The sequence below is a fragment of the Solea senegalensis genome, linkage group LG11 (genome assembly GCF_019176455.1).
Source record: "Solea senegalensis isolate Sse05_10M linkage group LG11, IFAPA_SoseM_1, whole genome shotgun sequence".
Taxonomy (NCBI): Eukaryota; Metazoa; Chordata; class Actinopteri; order Pleuronectiformes; family Soleidae; genus Solea; species Solea senegalensis.
In genome coordinates, this window is record NC_058031.1 from 17,824,209 (window position 1) to 17,840,619 (window position 16,411).

General features: G+C 41.9%; 1 protein-coding gene across 4 annotated transcripts in view; it reads left to right on the forward strand.

Moving 5' to 3' along the window:
* The window catches only part of sema3b (sema domain, immunoglobulin domain (Ig), short basic domain, secreted, (semaphorin) 3B), a 113,430-nt gene that overhangs the window by 71,324 nt on the left and 25,695 nt on the right, over positions 1 to 16,411 (forward strand). Inside the window, exon 1 of one of the 4 annotated variants that reach the window (XM_044037249.1) lies at positions 13,658 to 14,460. The exons of the other annotated variants lie outside the window; for them this stretch is intronic. The gene's annotated coding sequence lies outside the window, so the exon portion shown is untranslated. Of the gene's footprint in view, positions 1 to 13,657; positions 14,461 to 16,411 lie in introns of those variants that run through there. 4 annotated transcript variants of the gene reach the window in all.

Consider the following 16,411-nt stretch of genomic DNA (forward strand, 5'->3'; position numbering starts at 1 on the left):
GTCCCGAATCAAATGGCAAACAGACAGTGTTAGTGGCTAGAGGACCCGATATGCCCCACCGATTTTGATGGAGTGTGATTAATCACAATGATAATTATTTTTTATAGTTGTGAGGTCCATCCTTGACAACACCTTGAATGGATCTACAACCTGAATGTAATGTTACCTTCACCGTAACAAGACTTTCCAAGAATATCCTCAGAAGTCCTAGCAAACCCCACCTCAAAAAACAACAACACACAATCTCAAAAGCAAACAAAATCATCCCCTTTTCAACATCACTGTCCCTATCTCCTATATTATTCCAGTCAGAAATGGCTTCGCACACGATGGGGGAGATAGATAAGTGACTCAGCCAACGGTGTAATTCATATTTAAGTCATAACACATGAGGAGTGTTGTCTCTTTTACTGGAGTGGGTTTGCTGCGGTCACAGCGCGGAGGCTGCAGGCTGTGTATGTAATGTGTTCAGGAGGAATCATCTTAGCCAAGCTGGCTGCAGCATCTTGGCTTCAGTGTCCTTGTGGTTTTATTTACAGAGAGAGAGAGAGACTGTGTGCCCATTTATCTGCCGTGTGAGGCACATCAGCACTCACTCCTCTTGATTAATCATGGTTTGCGCTCAAAAACCAGGTATCCATCAGAGGCAGTGATGGCTCATGTACCCGTTTTAGAAAAAAGGTGTGGGGGGGGGGGGATTACATTTAAATAGGGATGACCTTTTAAAGGGTGAACGTTTTCATTGGAAGTTCTTTCCACAGGAGAAATAGTTCCTATAAAAACAGTGACGAGTGTTCTGTGGATTATTCAGTGGAGCAGAGGCACTGCTGGGCTGTTCAGCACAAAGAAATCTCCCCAAATTGATCCACGATTGTCTTTGTATTCTGACGCACCCTTCTGGAAGAATGGCAGTAAATCAGGGGGTCATGTTGTTCTTTACTGTTTTATTGTAGCAGCTGGATGAAGTGAAGCTTCTGCATCAGCTCACAGAGAGACGTACACATATGGAGCAGTTGCAAATTCCACATGTTTACACTGCACGGAGCAAACCGAGGCTCAAAGTTGAAGTCATGAGAGCTGCGTAATTAATCTTTTAAAAGTAAAGAGGGAACAGTGTGTTTGTGTGTGTGACTTGGCTGATGTTTATAGAGCATTAGCTCCCTCCAACCCTTCAGTGACACTGAGTGTATACGTACTGTTTATCAGGCTCCATGTGTCCCTTGGATGTTCTGTACTTTTGATCAGAACTAGCTTTTGATCAGTGTCTCCTCTTTTTCTCTTTGCCATCTTCCCTCTGGAGTCGAGCATGTCTCATTCCCATTGCTCTTTGTCATATGGTCGTGTCTAGGAACCTATAATCTGGATTATTAGCGTTCTTGTATGATGTAACAGGGAAGATGTTTTCATGATGCCTACATGAAATAGACCTGGCCTGTACCACCAGGGGAATATTAAAACTTTACCTCTGCCATCGAGGGTTATGTTTTCAGTGCCATTTGATTAATACAAAAATTACTGGACTGATATCCATGAAGTTATAGCGTGGAGGAGTGGAACATGACCCAAGGAAGAACCCAGTAGATTTTGGATCAGATCCGGTTAAAGGGTTGGGCAAGGGAATTTTTGTTCTCTCTCTCAGTGTAACATATGTCCTGTGGAGACTGCTTATGAAGATAGATATAGTCTTCTGAAACCTAGGACGCAGGACAGAAGTAGCAGTTAGCCACCAGGGGGCGACTCATTTTGAATGGAAGCATTAGAATGTGTTTTTTGTGATCAGATAGTGAACGGATAGATAGCTTCATCACATGCATTCACACCTGGCATTAGCATGCATCTCCGGTGTCCACATCAAGATCTGATTGCTGTCCGATCACGGTCACCCCTCCGTTCTGTCCCCTCCCCCTCTGTGCGCTGCCATATCAACAACAACGCTGTTAGTTGCACATGAAGTCGACACAGGAGAAGAATGTTGTTGTTGCGGGTGGAGCTGAGACAGATTGGAGACTCATTGCATTTACACTCCTGTTGAATATAGTCACAAAGTGTCTTAGACCACCTGTACTTACATGTGGTCAGGCGCTATCCAATTGCAATCCGATCACATTAAACACATTTTAATGCCAAATGTACAGGGGGCTATGGTCTATGGGAAAAGGAACCTACATTCACTTGTTTTACAACGTCAGTAAACATTTTTCCAAACAGTTAATGGTCTCAATCACGATAGTTACAGGTCCTCAATAGCACATGATATGAATGATATGAATTCTGTAAATGATGTTCCCATTTTGAGGGTAATGAAGCACAAGCTTCAGTGGACACTATATCATTCATAGGTGACTGGTTGCTTTTGTGAAAGCTTCATAACATGAATTTGTGTCGAGTTTTGTGCACATTCAGTAGAGACACAGTGTAAGGGGAGGGTTTTTAATGAAGGACCACTTGTAAAACCACGTTGACCTGTTTAATTTGACAGTAAGAACAAATGCTTGAGTGTGTCAGAGGTTGTGACGACCTTTTGGATGCCTGCTGACAGTGGTTTGTCTCCTCTCTGATTCCCAACAGTTTTCCACAAGTTTCAGTTGTGGATGTTTAACTTTTAGCTAAATACAGAGCCACTGAAATCCAGACATTGAAGTGTCTTTTTTTATCTGTTTCTCCTAGACAATTGTATACGGTGACAGTCACACCAATGATGGCTAAAATTAAGATTTGTGTAATCAAAAGGTTGCGTTGCATGTTGATTGTATGTCGCCTGACTTTAATTGATAATCTGGCTTTTGAGACAGCTGACCTGCTGTCATGTACAGGGATGTGGCTTTAGCAGCTTCAATTTAAAGAGCTTCTGTTATTTTCTAGTATGTTCCCTAACGACTGGTTGGACTGTCTTTCATCCTTCCCCTTTAAACCTCCCTCTTCCTTCAGGTTTTCATGCTGCTCACAGTTTCACAGTTTAAACAGCTTTGTTTTTTCCCTTTGACACGTTGGCTCCAAAAAGAGGGGAGGAGTGGAAAGAGAAAAGGACAGAGAGGTTTGAAGGAGAAGAAGAGTTGAGCCAAAACAGGGGAAATGACAGTTTGTTTGGTCAGGACAGCCTATTACTTAGAACGCTCTAATCTTCCTCCACTTGGCCGCCTACCTGGAGGAGCATGGAGAAAGAGGCTGTGCTGTACAAATTATTTTGTTATATTTGTAGACTCTGTTGTATATGTGGCCCAATTTAGCTCCATAAATAACATAAACTACCAGGTTCTGCTCCAAATAGGCGCAGCAAAATATTTCCATAAATGTTTAGCCTTGAAATGGTGACACACAGCCACCAGTGTTTGACTTCTTTTCAAAGCGATGGAAGACGGAGAACACATAATGCATATTTAAGATTTTTAGAAAAGCTCCAGATTTATGTGTGAGACTTTAATAAAGCCTCCTGCGACTGGACATCCTGAGCTCATCTGAAGATCTGAAGCAGAACCGCCATTTCTATCTCTGGCTGAAGTTGGCTTCACATGAATTCATTCAAATCATTTCACACTTCCTCAGTAATAAAAAGATTCCAGATTTTTTTTTTTTAGTGCATTTTTTTCCCCCATTTTCTGTGTGTTTGTTCTCTGTGACTTTGGTGCTATGTTAATGACAGCTGTTGCCTCTGTGATAACAAGGTGATTTCCCAAGTTTCCTTGACAACCTAAAATCACACCCTGCATGTATGTGTGTGTGTGTCCTTGTGTCAGACTGGCAGAAAGACTCTTGTCTGGAATAAATGTGGATTCAAGTGTTCTTCAACAGCTTTGCCTTAGCTTTGAGGGCTGTTGTTAAAAAAGTCAAGATTTGTACAAGGTTTTAGAGGCATGAAAATCCTAAAGATGTTAAACTTTCCTTTTCAGCAGCCAAATTCGTATTATGATTTATAATACATGGGCCACCATTGTTCCTGTGGAAAGTAGGTCTTTCCACCTCTGTGGTTCAACAGAAAATTATTACAACTGCACCTGCGTGGTGGTGGGTGGATCTGACTGTGAGTCCACGTGTTTTGGATGAGGCACGTCTGCAGGCTGTCCCAGGACAAGGTGCATATTTGAAATGACTAAAACAGAAAAACAAAAAATCTGCAATAAATTAAATAGAAAATCTAAGTGTCTCTGAGTGTGGAACGTGTGTGGGCTCTGTGGTTTTCTTTATATCCTGTTCTCTCCCACTTTTTCCCCTCATCATTTAATCACTTACGTTTGGTTTGGAGTTCCCGTTCCACTCCTTTATCACCATCACTGAGTGTTTCCTGCATTTTGTTTTTAAGAAATAAACTTCCAGGTGCATTATGGGTGGCCTCAGTTGCCGCTTGGAACATTGACCTTTAATTGTGATCTGCTACATATCATCTCACGTGTCACTCATCCATCCCTCTCGCTTGTAACTGTTTAACCATTCATTCATTCATTCATTCATCTCCCTTTTTTGTCCTCCCTCTCCCACACTAACTTCACGTCTTCAATTACTGGTTGATGGTGGGGATTTCTGGCCCGCCAGACACAGACAGCACTCAGTGCACCTGACAAATATGTCCGCATGTGTGTGTGTGAGTTAAGGGTTTGTGTGTGAGCAGCTGTTTTGACAGCCTACATCTAAAAGTGAAATCACAATTATGGCAAAGCTGAAAGTACTTAAACCACTTGTGTAATCTGCCGCAGCAGTTATGATCACAGGCTGTGTTTAAGTTTGTGTGTGTATCTGCTCCTCTGCATGTCTGGCAGAGGTTTGGGACAGAGCTGCTGGATTGTTTGCATGCCTTGCTGAGAAAATGACTGTAGGCGAATGTGTACTGTAAGGTTTTGTTGACGGAGTGTTGTTTACAAAGAATCCAAAATAGGCAGCAATTTCTTATAATCACTGTGATATATCTACGATGTTTTGTCACTCGGACACATTTTCAATGTTCTGAAGATGTTTTTTTTGAAAATTGACAAACTACGAAAACAAACTTGAAACGTGCAAAACAAAGTTGTAAAATTGAAGTGCGTCACTTTTAAATTCAAACAACACACGCATATATTACATGAAGAGACGGTAGAGGAGGATTTAAGGCAGGCGACATCCACAGAAGATCTGTGGTTCGTTCACCAAGATGAACCCACCGCCTGAGTTCCTTCAAAACAACACTTTTGTTTATGTTTTTTGAATCATTTTGTAAATTGTAGTATTAGAGTATAAAGTATTAGAATTTATATTTGTGAAAGCATTCTTTATAGCAATGTTTACATTCTCACAGTTTTACATCAGCATCAAATCCATAATCATCACACAAGTATTCCAAAAAATGATTGGATCATCACAATATTTTACCCATGAAAACTTTCAGGAGTGAATTCTATCCTTTCAGATAAAGCATGCCACAAACAAATAATGTTTTCTGTGACCAGACAGAGGCAGAATAATAACATCAGCAACAACAAAAATCACCAAACGTTACGCAACGGAGCTTTAACAGCTTTAAAGGGAGAGATTTATATTTTTCCAGTTTCGCGTCTATGAAACAATTTAGTGTACCTTCCTTGTACTTGAGATTCGTTTATCAACTACTGTGACATTTAATGGTGTGTTATTTTTAGAGTTAGCATGCGAGAAATGTGATTTACAGTTAGTGGGGACGTCATACATGATGCATGGCAGGTTTTTTTGCTTTTGTTCTTTTAGATTTAGACGACAAGTTAAAAGGAAATGTGTTTAAATTGTGTGTTATTATAAAACCGTGTTAAATATGAAATAACACATTTCCAGACTGAATGATTGGCTGCAAGTCATGTCAGACCGTGTATGTGTATGTGTTCACATCATGTGTCATGTTGTGACAAGTAGAGTCACCTGTGTGTGTCAGGATCTCTAACATTCTCGAGAAATCTGCTCATTCTGAGCTTGTCCCACATTTCCCCCGGGGGTGTATGTGCACACTCACACACTAAGAACTACACAATCTGGTGTCTCCGACAACCCCTTGGGAAGACTGCACTACTCTGTGTGTGTGTATTATTAATCCTCAGTGGTGCTGAGGGACGCCTGTGTGGTTGGATCACTGCCCGTCAGGATCAGGAATCATTTCATTGGGTCTGCTCGCTGCTATCATATCTCAGGCCTTAATGAGGGAGCACATCAGCACTTCATTTTATGTGTGTGTGTGTGTGCTGCCTCTGTGCCTCTGTGCTGTGTCTTCCTACTTTTCTGCAAAAATGTCTCTCCAAATCCAAGTGTTTACCTATCTTAACGTTTCTATGGCAGTTAGGATTTTAGTCTTAAAAATGATTACAAAGTAAGTGCCTGTGATTTTTTTTTTTTCTCATTTCAAATCCAGTAATCCACTCAAATCCACTGCACTCTCCCTGCCATTCCCACCAGTACGGCATAGCCGAAAATGTGTAGTCAACGCAGACATTATTGCTCAGAAGCTACTGACTGATGTTCGCCATTTTATCATGTTAAACAATCAGTACCTTTACATGCACAGTTTAATCCAGCTAAGGCCGTAGTCTAAGACAGAAAATCAGACAACTTGCAAGTCCAAGTATACATGCAGAGGAGCAAATCTATTTTTTGTCCGTTTATGTCGGACTCTGCTGCCGAAATTTTGGTGCATGTGCAGAACGCCAAGTCTGACTCCAGTCCGACGAAGCGTATACACGCAGGAGTAATCAGACTATGAATAGCATTATCCAGGTATTTTAGTCTGACTAAGATTAACTCGATTTTAATCGGGTTAACATGTTTATATGACATTAAGAAAATCTAAATTATTGTCTTAGTCTGACTAAAATCAGACCTTTAACATGCACGTAAACGCACAGTACGACTGGTCATGGTTCCGAAATAAATAAGAATACCCTGACCTTGTCCACCTCAATGAATGCCTGTACAAGCAGCAGACTGTACAACTGAACAGGTCCCCGGTTTATCACAGCTGTGGTCAATCAGCAGGTTGAAATTAACAACATATGCTCTCACCAGTTAAAAAATGAAATCCAAAATACATCAATCTGAGACACATAGAAGTATTCATTGTTCATTTGTTGTTCTCAGGGGTGACTTCGGCTCAGTAGGTGGAGCAAGTCATTGTCTAATCGGAAAACCTGGTAGTTTGGCCAGTTTGAGGTTGGACCAAGACCACCTTGGCTAAAAAACTTTTCCATTTTTTTTAATCAGTTGTTTTTTTTTTTTTTCATAAATATTCTGTGTGGCCACGTCATTTCAGTTGGTTTTAACCAGTTTTGTTTTGTTTTACTGCTTCACATCCAAGTGCGAGTGAGGGAAACATCATATTCCACTTGAATTGGTCATGAAAGCATAAATATGAAAACCTGCCTTAGTGATAGTGACGTACAAAAACTGTCACACGTGTGGCCTTTAATAAACTGTAAATCTGAGTTCACTGTGTGTGCACAGGCAGTAGTTTTAACCGTCATTTACTAGGTGATTTCCCCGGTTTTTGTCTTTCATTCGACCTGACTGTGATCTGTGCTCAAGTCTCTCAGAACAGCAGCACAGAACCAACAGCACAGGTCTGATTAAAGTGAAGCTCACAATTACAGGGTCTGTGACAGCACTTTTGCTCAAAACCAGTCTATGCCTGCAAATCTAACACTTCATAAGTGTGTCCGTATCTTGAGAAGAAACACTAATTCTTTAGTCTGATTTTTTTGCCAGTATATTGTTCTATTACCTTCACAAGGAGGTTGGCTGTCTGTCTCTCTGATTGTGGGCACTATAGTGGAACCGAGTGGAATGGTTCGGTTCCATTAGGTACACTTTTCATTACCCTTCCCTTGGGGTACCAGACTAATGGTAAGGTGCGAGTGGAGCTAGACTGGCCTTCACCCATGACAGTGAGCTGATTGGGCGGCAGAACAGTGTCACTCCCCTGTGACCGACGTTTCTTCAACGCCCGCAGTCTGTTCTCATACAAAGCTTCACGTCTTGTGGAGACAAACAGCCACAAACCTGAGCTGCTGGATGTCCTCTGTTGTTGTCTGCTGTGTTACATTCGATGTCGTTGTCCGTTGTTGTCGCACTTGTACGACGTCACACTGCGTATCTCGCTGACGTGGCCAACGAGCACAGCACGCACCCCGCCTTCCAAATAAAGATACTGTTCTCAGTGGAAACCTAAGCCTTCCCCAGCACTTTACCCTTTACCGTTCCCAACCGTGCCTTACTGTACCAAACCATGATGGAAACATGGCTGATGTATCACCATTTGTTGAAGGTTTGTGCTCTCTGAGTGCTTTCTCTGGTGCTATGTTGAACATTGTAAGACAAACCAAAAATATTATCATAAACTAGAGGGTAAATGTCATCATCAGTCTGTTGTTTTTGTCCTAAGCTAGTATAAGCGTACCTTTATTAACTGGTGAGCAGCCAACTAGATATAATAGTGGTGGGAACTGGTAATGTGCATTCCACCAAGAAATACTGGTTACTACAAGTGTGTGTGTGTGTGTGTGTGTGTGTGTGTGTGTAGACAAAGCTGTGGTCATGCAAGGTGCTGTAATCCACTCGGTGACCTTTAGAACCTGGTCTAAGGTGTGTGTGTGTGTAAAAATGTGTCATTAAAGCCGTGCTTATGCTTGAAGGTGGTCTTATCCAGCCGCTAACCCTCGGAGCCAGATGGTGTGTGACTGCATGCCTGTGGAAGTGTGTGAGATTGTGTGTCCTGCCTCTGAGCCTCCTGACACCAAATTCAGTTCCCCCCACTCACACTGCACTCCTGACACGCTAACCCCACACACACCCCACCCCTGCATCCTCCATCCTTTCAGTTGGGTGTGATCACATCAAAGTAAAACAGGGAGGATTACAGGTTTCTACGCCCCAAGGATTCTCTCACTCTCCCGGTTCTCTCTCTCTCTCTCACACACACACACACTCACTGTACCTCTCTCCCTCTTTTACACTCCTGTCACTCCCCACTGGGGCCCCATAATCCCTATGGTGTCAGGAGGTCAAGGGACCGTGTCATGGTCAACCCTTCAGGATCCATAAAGCATAAGTGGATATGAATAGCTGGCCTGGAAACAAAAGCTAGTTAATGTTACTGTGTCCTGTCTTTCTTTCCCCTCTTTTCTGTCGTGTTCCACCTTTTTTTTCTTCTTCATTATTTAATTGAACTATTTCTTTTGATTCTGGCTATCATCCTTCTTTCCCCCCTTTCACTCTTTCTTTATTTTTTCCATGTAGCGTTGATGCAGCGTCACATTGTTTTTGTCACTTCTTCAGAAGGAAGCCCAACAAAACCAAACCATGGCCTTTTGTTTAACCCCATCTAAACATAATAGTTTGTTTTTTCGATTCCTGCTGCAAATGCTGTGGTTGCTATTAAAATACAAATTCATTGCACACACACATGCACAAACACATACAAACTTGCCATGAAGATCAGTATGCTGTTTTAGCTGGCATAATGGGCGCCACATTTGCAAAAGTGCTAATGATCCACTTAGTACTGGTATTTGTTTTATGTTGGGTCAGTGTGAAACACCCACAGAGGAGGAAAAAAGCTCCTGGGTGTCTCAGTGGTATTTCATGCTGCTAATTTTACAAGCATGACATCCAAGCCCAGATAGGCCTGCATCTGTTGAGCAAATGTTCATAATGCAACATTTGTATTGTTGGCAGGTGTCACAGCGCCACAGTATCACACTCGTTTTATTGCAATGCGTGGCCTGTTCCACAAGACAAACCATTTTTATTCTCCGTAATTTATGAAGAATGTGCCCAATTTTGCATCTGTCCTGCAGGACTTTAAATCTCGAGTCTATAACGAAGACAATTTAAGGCCAAAAAAAGCCCTTGGGAAAACCAAAATGTGTGCGGCGTCTTTTAAGTAGTTCATTCATCATCGTTCACCATCTGCTTGGAAGCGTTTCTGCAGAAAAATGTAAGCCCTTTTTTTCAGTGTCCCAAGTGTCATTCAACAAGTCAGGTGGATTGTTTTAAACGAGTAGTTTGTGGACACCTTTCTCTTTGAAAGCCACCACGTATTGCATCCGAGAGACCAGGAGCATAACCTGGGGATCAGATTACAGTAGTAGCCTCTGTAGTCAGTCCCTGTAGGAGATGCACTTCATCTTTTATTTTATAATTACAGCCACACATTATCTGACCACCTCATTTCAAAGAAGTCACTCCCAAAACTGGGAGCCAAAGCGCAATACTCCTACACCAGAAAGTAGGAAATCCAGCTGGAGGCTGATAGACTTTTCAACTACTAGCCAAAACAAATCTTTTGACAATGTAAATTCAATATTTTTCCAACTGATTCTCTTCCAACCATAACCCTCTGCTTCCACAGCACACAGGCAAAGATCTTTACATGCTATCTTTAATTTAAACGAAGCGTGTGTTCTTCCAGCACTAGGCCTCTTTTATTTTCCTTGTATTTTTGGGCGTTTTTGTTTAAAGGTTGCCTTCAAAAATGATTCATCGCCACATTATGAATGTGACATCCACAGAATTTCAAATACCTCGTTTTAAATACCTGGAAAAACATCTCTGGGATCTATATATCTCGATATATGAGGCCAACTCTATGTCAAAAATATACATATTTGTGTTAAGCAACACCAGCAATAGCAGAAGGCAGCCAAGTGTCTTGTCAGCTGTGCATCAACACTCAGGTCGGCCTGACTATAACAGCCTCATTTGGAATGTGTAAGTGCTACATAACCATGTTTATGTAATGAAGTAAACAGAGTTGTTGTTGTCGGACCGATGTAATCCAGAGTGTGTGGTCATGTGTGGTCCGGGCGTATGACGTGCTGTCATTTACAAGTCAGTCAGTGCAAGGTTAATCATATTACAATACTGAGTTATTAGCAATTAGGGGATTTAGAAGAAAATGACTTCAGATTAGAGCACATGTGCTGAATGTACACAATTAACGTCGCACAAATAGTACTTGATAAGTACAGTAATGACCTTAGGCATGTGACAGCTAGTGTTTATTTGATTACATAACGTCAAACCCATGACAAAGGCCAATCCAGTCGACACACTGCAATGTCGTCGCATGTATGCCCAAAGTCCAAACCATGAGGTTACAGTTCAGACTCATACGCCCGTCTTGATTGATCAACAACCGTAGTGAACACAGCAGGGAAACTTTCTTGATGCGAAGCGTTTTACCTAATCAATAGATATTTAAACGCAACTTGTTTTAGTACAGACCTTTTGTCGGGCTACAAAGTGAATTTAATTATTCATATGATACAATATGTATTTATACATACATCCAGTAATGAATAGACCATAGGGCCACAGTGGGAGATTCCTACACGAGAGACGCCAGGCTGAATGAGTTCTCACCGCAATCTAAAGATCATTTCGGTTCATTGACTCCCGATAAAGCAGAGATTCACTAAGGCGCTATTAGAAGGCTAAGCCCTCATCTGCTTCAATAGCACAGAGGCTTCAGCTAAGACAAAAGCCTTTGTCGGGATCACAGTGTTCACTCTGCAGCCTGTAGAGACATCAGACTGGTTTATGACAGCAGGTCAGCAGGAGGCCGGCCAATGAGCTCAAAACATACAGCACAGCCACCCACTCATACCCTCCCTCACACACACACATGTTTAAATAAGTGTGTTAAAGGGACCGCAAAAATGCACTCGGAAACACACACACGCGCATACAGAGTCACCCCCCTAATGTTAGTCCACGCTCAGTGAGAGTGGACATCTAGGGGTGTGTGTGTGTGTGTGCGTGTGTGTGTGAGTGAGTGTTTGTGACACATTGATTCAGTGTGTGTGTGTCAGTGTGTCAGTCAGGGTTGCCGGGCACCATGCCACACCTGCCACTGGAATGAAGATTAAAGGAGTGGGGCAACTGGGAAAAAGATGGACACACACACACACACACACAGACACACACAGACACACATAAAACACACACAGTGTTTTGTATCCACAAACATTATTTAACTATTTTCAATAGTTGCTGACCAAACAGTCACATTCACATTTCCGTGAATGACTAACTGCACTCCACCGCCTTTTGAGGAAAAGAATAAACAAGAAAACTTTATAATCCTCCTGAGAGCGCTAAAGCTCCTGGAGGAGTTTAGCATTTTAGTCATAGTCAAACTAGAATTTGCAGCAAGGACGTGCTGTATCAGTGGACAGCAGAGGAGAGCTTTATCCTGGAGGAGTTGTTTTACAAGCTCAATGGATGCTTTGATTCTTTTGCCCTCATGAAAGCTTGTCATCAAAGTAACAGTCAGCTGCATTTAAACTGTACTAAAAACCAACTGCAGCAAATTATCTCTACTACAGAAGAGAATGTGCATGAAAACATTTTTTTATTTCAAATTTATTGCCACCTATTGAGTCCGCCGAAGCAAATGTGTGACACTTAAAACTAAGTTCAACCAGATGTGAGCTGTTTGAAGTAAACAGATGCTGAACTCGTGTCCATGATCTTGTCTTGGTGTTTTCTTTTCTTCCAAACTTTTCTCCTTGTGCTTTTCATACACTTGCATGTACATACGTTGGCCATCATGAATAGCTGACCCGTACTTCAACTTCAGTATGTGCAGAGGATGATGTAAACCCTCATATGGTGCTGTGTGTATGCCAATTACCATCTTACTTATCTTTGCGTATCAGGCTTTGCACCGTCCACACCAGCATACTGTTATACTATCTCGTATCTGGACATCTCTCAATCATCTAAACACACTGGTGTTGAACAACAACAGTCTTAAAGTCTGAGGCAAGTCACAAGTTTTAAGAATACATGTCAAGTCTTTTTTGTGACTTGAGTTATCCACAAACTTAGTGATCCTAAGTTTATCACATGTCCCTCGATACACAAACACACACACACACACACTGCTTCACTGCAGTCACCATTTAGGTCACATGCTTCACAGAAGAACAAGAATACGTTTTCAAAATTGTGGATGTGAAAACATGAAATGAAATCATGTGACGTGGAAATCAAGCTGAACTGACTTTCAAATAAATGAAGTTAAAAGGCGCTTTCTGTCTTTGCACTAATGGCCTGTTTTTTCTGCATATATCATGTATCATGCAATATTCCAGTTGGTCAGTTTGTAGACACGAGTCCTGGCAGCAGCCACAGGATAATTTTGTCCTAAATATCCGACTCTTCTTGAAGCGCAGACTGTCTTCAGTCGTCAAATCCCCGAATTAGCTGTCAGTGAATGTACGGCAAATGACACAAGACCAGTGTTTTGAGTGGAGGGACTAGATGTAACCACATGTCACTGTGTTTACATAACATTAGAACAACAAAAGAAACTATGCAAAAAGCAAGGCCAGCCAATTGAACAGCTAGTAGCTGTAGCTGCCGTAACCATAGGTAAAGTAAACAGGTGTTAAAAAGTAACTTGAGGCACAAATCTGTCTATTTTCCGCTGCAGTGCTGAGGTTTCATGTTGAATTAAGTCACAATGTTGGAATATTCAGTGGCATATGACACACTCTGAGAACATCACAGTGCGTGTCCCTGCCCATTTCCACTCCCCTCCTCTTACCTCCCACCTTTCCCTCCTCTCTTCAACCCCTCCTCCCCCTCTCTCTCTCTCTCTCTCTCTCTCTCTCTCTCTCTCTCTCTCTCTCCCTCTCTCTCCCTCTCCCCTCTTGAATTAAGTCCATTATTCCTGCCTGTTCGCCCTCTGAGCACTTCAGCTCTGCTCAGCTGCTGTGAAAACTCTGGGAGAGTGTGTGTGTGTGTGTGAAATCTTTGCGTGTGTGTGTTAGGAAGAGTTTTATGTGTGTGCACAGGGCTGTGTGTTTTTCTAAGTGGAGCTGGAGTGGAGCTGTTCATCAGTGGAGTTGACTGCATACAGGAGAATACTCAGATCTCACTGTGCTGCCGTTTAACTTCCACTCTCCCTGCCTTTTGGACTCTTTTTTTTTTATCTCACTGGACCCTTTTTGCATCAAAGTGGGACTCTGTTGCTGCTGCTCTTACTGTGTCCTCCAGGCACCATTGTCCGCAACTGGAATTACTCAAGTTTGTGCAGGAATTTCTACCTGCTTTGAACCATTCTTATTTTCACAATTTATGGATCCTAAAAGTCATTTTCAGTTCTTACCACCTGTTTCCAGATGAACGTCTCGAACCTGTGCACACTGAACTCTGGGCATGCTCAAGCCTGAGAATGGCTCTTTTGCAAGCTCATAAGAAGAGCTCAGTATATGTGTGTCGGTGTGATTACAACACATTTTTGTATTTTATATTGTGACTGAGTCGTCAGGGGAGTTTTTAGCTTTTTATGGTTCCTTTTAATTGCAAAGCTGTTCAAGGTCAAACTACCAAAAAAAGCTGGACTGTCACTATGGAAATGGTCAGTGCTGTTGGAGGCATTTTGGGTTCAGGTGGATGCTGATCCCTGCCTGGAATGTTCTGACCTGCTTTGGGATTTGGTTCCCCTGGAAACAGGGACCGGGACAGGTGAGTGCATCTCGACTGTGGTTCAGTCACAAGTGATGAGCTTCAATGCTAACATGTGCTTTTATCGAACTATCATCATAATATAATCAGTAGTGTGACGCTGTAGGTATTCTCAGTGTTAACTTTTTATATTCTACTCTACTATTCTACAGTATTTCACGGCAGTTACTCTCTGTGATGTTTCCAAAACGTCTGAATGGCAAAAAAAAAAAAAAGAATTAAAGGCTGCTCTTAAAGTTTTAATCAGTCTCTTATGACTGTGGTATGACTCGTATCTTGGAGCAGGGTTGCTCCCAGACCCAGGTATCACGCTGATGACATGTGGGTTTCTTCCTCAGAGGACTAGTTTAAAACCTGCACTCTTGTTTCATTTAGAACAGTGGAGTGAGTTGTTTGGAGTAGCTCCAGTCAGGGGACTCGAAGCAGCTCTGTGAGGCTCTGACTCACTGTGGCTCCTGGCTCCGACACAGCCAAATGGATGGCTACCAGCTACCAGCAGGCTCACATCGCCTTAACGGCTCCTTCATTGTCTCTTCTTTCAGAGCTAACCACACTAGACAAGAGGGTTAAGCTGCATGACCACTACAAGGCAGGCCTACAGTAGGATTTGGACATGTTTCGCCGATGTAACATATCATGTTGTCCGCAATAATATTAGTCCGGCTAACCCGTCCGATTCTGGCTGTGAAAACAGAACTGACAAAAGAATTTGCACACCAGCGGATACCAGCGCAGGAGCTTTGTTGGACTTCACTTCAGACTTTGACCACTGAAAATAAATTAGCCAAACAGAACAAATGTTAGCCACGGGTTTCCAGGCTGGGAAACTTTCCATTCATGATGCCCGGCCAGATGGCTCGACACCAACAAACAGCATATACAGTTCTGTAGCTCCTTCATTCACTCTGTCCCTGTGTGTTTGTGAGTGAAACGTTCATTTACTCCGCTGACTGAAGACTGTAACCTAAGCTGCATTAAACAGTGGATATAGAGCTTTTCTTTAAATTCCTACTTCACATGACTGAGCTTTGCTCTTGATGTGAACCACTGGAAAGGCTTATTTAAAGCTAACTTTAGCCGTCAGTCTTGGCTCTGCCCTTAAAAAAAATAAATAACAGTTATGGATCATTGAGATCCTACTAATAATACAGAATATGACCCTGTACTTTCCCATTAGCTTTGTGAAAGGAGAGTGCAGACTCCTCTGTGTTTCTCTTCCTAGGTTTTATAGTGGAAATGAGGCACGTTTTCATTCTGGGCATCAGCAAAAACCTTTCATGCTTGAAACCAATAACACGCTTACAGCTGAATCACTGTAGAAATCAGACCTTTGTGTGCTTTGTATCTGATTCACCGTCATTCTGTCTGTACACACTTCACTTCATCATCTACTTGTCTTGCCTCTCATTTCCAAAACTTTCTGTCTTCATCATTGTTTTTTTTTTTCTGAACATGAAGAAATCGACAATGTAAACTACCTTTTTTTTTTTTACCTCTGTCAAATCAACTCTGTTACTTGATTTCAGAAGTCACAAATCGAACAATTCTGATTCTGATCAATAGTGTACGTAACATACGCCATTAGTTCTCTGCATGCATTCTGATTTACACTTGATTATAAACACTTTTTATGAATCACATTTCAGATTCATGGGCAAATAATATACCTAACCTATATCTAACTCAAATAGTGTTACATTTCCAAAATGACAGTAGTGGCATGAAACTCATACCTGCAGGCCCAATGCAGATTTAGTGGTTTGGAAATCACAGTTTGATACAAATGTAAACAGCTTAACTCTGATTTGTGTGTTTAAATAGACACGAAAAACACACTCAAACTGACTTCCTGCTCTGATCCTAAGAACTGCTGTTTCAGTGGTTTACAGCTCATAGACATGAATAAACAGCTGACTGAAGGATAATGTATTTATTCTCCATTTGTCTCCAT